Raw genomic sequence first — 5,161 nt, 5'->3', positions numbered from 1 at the left:
TGAACTTTATATCAAGTTAGAATCATGTTCCCTCAACAGATCTGGAGTGTTGTTGCTTGATTCATTCATGTATGTTTGAGAAATCCTCTAATCTCCTGTGGCAGCCATTGGCCCAAACACTCTCTCAAAGCAAGTAATGTTGGAGCTCTTTCTGTTTATTATTTTAGGAGAAACATTCAAAAATTTAGTTCAATTTCTAAACTTTAAATCTGAGAAACAAGGTCTGTGCAGCTGCTAAATACTGGCTCCAATTAGCTCTGTAATTCGTTTATTCTGCTCTGGGGCTTTGATGAGGTGATTATTTGATTTGAGCTAAACAGGTAGCTCTAATTTTGGGAATGCATTTTAATGGCTCATTTCACGATGCAGTGTCCCCATGAGAAATTCTCCAAAGACCCAGGCTTACCAGCAGATGTGTAGTCCAAACAACGAGGGAAGAAAATTCAACTCCCACTCTGTTTTCTCCATAATTCACCTCTGATCATGCCATGTTTCTACTTCTGTTTGTTACCAGAAAGTAGGAATGGGTTTTTCTAAGAAATGTCGAAAATCAAGCTGACCAGCTTCCCTGTTGAACCTGAAAAAAAGTAAATCTATTACTGAAATCACTTCACAGAATCCCTTACGCTTAACTAGTTTCTTGTTTTGTATCTTTCATTGGGCAGGTCGTAACTTTCTATTTTGTTTAGTTTTAAGTACTGATGAGCTCAACATAGGCTAAATCAGGGGTGTCAAACTCAATTTCACCGAGGGCCACTTCACCATATTGGCCCCCCTCAATGGGCCACATTGACGGTACAAATCAGGAGTGCATCCCTGCTAAAACACCCCAGACAAAAGGTTGACTTCCCTCATTCAGTTCTGTAGAAGCTTATAATGAGTCAATGGTCCAGGTGTGTTAGAGAAGGAATCCATGTAAAGCTGCAGATGGTAGCTCTGGAAAACTAGACTTGGGCACCCCTAGCATAAATGTATAAAAATACAATGTTAAAAATAAATTAAACACCTCATATTGTTAAATAACTGATTTTATGTATTGAAGTTTTAAATATTACATTTCAGTTTCCATGGATGTAAAATTACTGCTCAGTTTAAAAATTACAATATTTAAATCAGTTGTTTAAAGGTAAGCAAACAAATAATAAAAACAAGTCACATGGGCAGACATTATAGACTTTATGCAAAGATGACCTTGAGTTTGACACATGTGCATTACGCCATAGAACTGCCAATTGGTAATTAAAGTAGCTTCGATTTCAAAGAAGCCTACATTGAAGTCGATTGGCAAATGAACCATCACCAAAGAGGAAGGCTCTTGTTGTCTCACTGCACCCCAAGAGATGCATAACCTACAAAAACCATTTCTGTCTGGTTTCGAACCAGAGACCTTTTGCATGTAAAGCAAATGTGATAACCACTACACTACAGGAACTGAACTTCTCTGCTTTGTTTCAGTTTGAGGTTCCAAAGTTGATGATGTGAGATGCAACGCATGAAAATGTCAGATGAGGCTTGCACTTAAATGCCTGGATTCAGAGTACAGACCATGGCACCACAGAACCTTGTTGACCTTTAGTAAACACCTGTGATGAATAGAACATGCAAAATCTGTTTCTGTCTGGTTTCGAACCAGAGACCTTTTGCGTGTGAAGCAAACGTGATAACCACTACACTACAGAAACTCATGCTCTTTGGACTGTTCCTGGTAGATGATCCACATTTTGTTAGAGACTGATGTCAACGATGGGCATTGAACAATGTCAAATACTTACAGATCCTCTCAGAGAGCACAGTAACTTGGTGAACAAACTGTCAGACTTATACTTGTGCTTAATTTCACATTACAGTCCATAAACTAAGCCTGGGGTCAAGAAATTGTATTGAAGATGTCATTAGCAGAGACAAATGGTTCTACAGAGACTTGGCTAAATGGCTATAAAATAAAATCAATACTTACAAATAAAAAATGGTTCAAAAATAATATCAACACTTCAAAATACAAAATCTCTGGAAAATAAAATATTATGTATGTTGTTTTGAAAAACATTGGAATATCAGCACTTTTACCAAATCTTCATTGTGGTAAGATCATGTAAGTTCTTCTTAAATCCATGGAAACCCAACAGTTTGTAAGGTAGGTGAGTTAGCTCAGCAGGTTAGAGCACCATGCTGGTAATGCTGAGGTCATCGGTTCAAACCCCATATGGGGCACTTCATGTGTAAGGTCTTTCAGACAATCAACACTTCAACAACAAACAAGGGTTCAAAAATAAAATCAACACTTTACAATAAATAAGGTTTCAAAAATAAAATCAACACTCTACAATAAACAAGGGTTCAAAAATAAAATCAATACTTGAAAATGGTTCAAAAATAAAATCAACACTTTACAATAAATAAGGTTTCAAAAATAAAATCAATACTTAAAAATGGTTCAAAAATAAAATCAACGCTTTACAATAAATAAGGTTTCAAAAATAAAATCAATACTTACAAATAAAAATGGTTCCTACAATAAAATTTACAGTTCAAAATGTATAATGGTGTCTGTTCAGTCCATAAAGTAAGCCTGGGATCAAAAAATTTATTGAAGATGTCATTAGCAGAGACAGTCTTGGATAAAAAAAAATAAAATCAATACTTACAAATAAAAAATGGTTAGGAAGTGCATTACAAACCTTTGGTTGAAATGGCGCGTTAAATTCAAGTCTCCATTACAGACCAGAGAAAACTAAAGAGAATGAAACGTTGTGTTAATCCATTTGAGGAGCCGGCAGTTTATCTTGAGGAAATAAATGACGACGCAGAAGTTAATCAGACTGTAACATGCGCAGTCCGCTGCTCAACCACTGCGGACTGCGAAGAATTAGAAACCGCTGGAAGTAACTCATTTAACAAATGGAGCTTTCTGGGTTCACGTTACCCAGGAGAGCGGCGCTCTGGAGGAGCTGCAGACGTAACATCTGTCCGTTTCGGAGAAGCGAAACCACGCAACAATAAATATAAATAAATAAATAATCCTGGTAAAAGCGCACACCGGACCGCGCAGGGTAAAACACTCACAGTTCAGTTGATCTGTTTGGATCAGACAGATCCAACTGACTGATGAATTAGCGCAGATTTTTCTGCAGATGGGGACCAGGAGGAAGTGCGTTCAGACCCCAGCAGGTGAAGTGATGCTAATTTAAGTGAAGTCGCTTAATTTATGATAAGTTATTGAACCTGCCGATGTCTCAGTTTTATTCGCTGGGAAAATCAATAAGCAGCTTGAGGTGACTCTGCTGCTCTCTAGTGGTGAGAAGCCGTAATGTTGCCTGGTAACAATCGGAATGCATTCTGGGAGATGTAGTTTGTAGTCAATTCGTGCTCAAAACCTATTTTAAGTCAATCATCAGCCTATAGAATGCTGGGCGGGCCACATAAAATGACATGGCGGGCCACATGTGGCCCGCAGGCCTTGAGTTTGACACATGTGGGCTAAATGTAGCCTTTAATGCTGACGTCGACTCATCTGGCTTTGCTGAAATAATCTGCAGACCTACATGTTTTGCAGTAATACTCTGATCATTCACTGAACAAAATAACTTTGAATTTAATTGAATTAATTTACTAGATGTTTGTCAGGCAACATTTTTCAGCTGTAACAACTTGTAAATAATCTATTCTAGTTTTTATTTCCTCATTACTATTACGGGGAAAACCGGAGAGAGCGATATTTTCCGACACAGGGCCTTAATGAAAGATTTCAAACAGGTGCATGTAATTCCTACCACAGGTGATTATGCTAAAGGAACTGCTTTACAATTTAGTGATAGCATTGACAATAAGCAGCCTTACAGTTTCTAAACTGTCTGCTTTGAATGCTGCACACTGAGAAGAAGCTTATAGTGTTTCATTCAAACTGAAGGCAGTGGCCTGAACTTTTACGTACCACAGATCAGCAGATCATCATCATCATCATCTTCATTTCAGGCCTTAAGAAAAGGATCATGAAATATGTGTGTGAGTGATAGCTTATGCCCTCGAGCAGATAACATAAAAAATAATTTATTTATTCATACACTTTATTTAGAATGAAGGTATCTCTTTCGTTTGAGGAGAATAAAAACTGAGAACAGAGGAATAACAGCCTTCAGCTGATCTTTTACCTTGTGGTGACGTTATAGGACGTCTGTTTGGAGAGCTAAATGTCCCCGAAGGCTTTAGAAAAGTGGCTCCGATTTGTATTTGACACAAGGTAGTGTTTTCCAAAATAGATTCTGTTTTTGATTTAGTCACGAATCTCTTCTGAATGAAAATCACTGCAGACTGGTAAACAAGCTTTTCTTTTTCCAAATATATTACAACGTTGTTATATTGAGATACTATCTTGACAGGCGTGACTAAAAGCGCGATACTGAGGCTGTTCACAAGAAGATGCAAGCTGTACGTTTCCTGTGGAGAAATCTTGGGTCATTCAGTGTTTATGGTGACATTTTCTAGCAGTCTGCAGCCATCTGTTGGGCCAGCAGCACCGATGCCTTAGAAGCTAAAGGAGCTAAGCAACTTATGGAGATGATAATTTGACTCCCCTGGGGCTCTTATAGTTGGAGGAAGAAATAAAAATGTACTTTTCAACCAGATGCACCTGGAGAAGCTGTGATGAAATTTAGTACAAATGTTATTCTACATAAAACACACAGCAAAGCAAAGATGCTTTACCTTTTTTCTACAGTTTTTCCTGGATTGCTTTTCACAGTGGTGATTAGTCACCAGTGTTTTAGTAACAATGACTAGAACTACTGATAATAGTCCAAACGTTTCCGCTCAAGTTTGCTACAGAGACAAAAAGAACAGTTAAAAAAGCAGTCAGTTTCATAAGCAGTTCAAAACCACTTCTTTTCTAACTTCCTGCTGCAGCTAGCTGCACTGTTAGCATGTCCGGTGTATATAGCTCCAGTTGTAACTTCTCAAGCCTTTTGTAGCACCAGTTGCTGGTTGCCTGACTGTAAACAGGAACAACCACACTACAAAAACACAAAATTTGATCTAGTTTTCAGAGCAAATATACACTTGAAATAAGACAAAACTAACATACAAGTAATTTTTCAGCAAGATATAGAAGCTTGTTTTATGTCAGTCATTCCTTAAAACTGATATAAAAAAAGTCTAGCTGCACTGG

General features: G+C 37.7%; 1 non-coding gene across 1 annotated transcript; it reads right to left on the bottom strand.

Annotated features, from left to right (window-relative positions):
• Positions 1 to 1,609: 1,609 nt before the first annotated feature.
• Positions 1,610 to 1,682, bottom strand: trnav-cac (transfer RNA valine (anticodon CAC)). Its single transcript has one exon. It is a non-coding gene; the product is annotated as a tRNA-Val (tRNA).
• Between the last annotated feature and the right edge of the window lie 3,479 nt (positions 1,683 to 5,161).

This window comes from Poecilia mexicana, unplaced genomic scaffold, assembly GCF_051168715.1.
Source record: "Poecilia mexicana isolate PSO_F unplaced genomic scaffold, ASM5116871v1 scaffold_20, whole genome shotgun sequence".
In the NCBI taxonomy this organism is placed as follows: domain Eukaryota; kingdom Metazoa; phylum Chordata; class Actinopteri; order Cyprinodontiformes; family Poeciliidae; genus Poecilia; species Poecilia mexicana.
The sequence above is the reverse complement of the archived record's forward strand: the minus strand, read 5'-3'. Positions and strand labels throughout refer to the sequence as shown.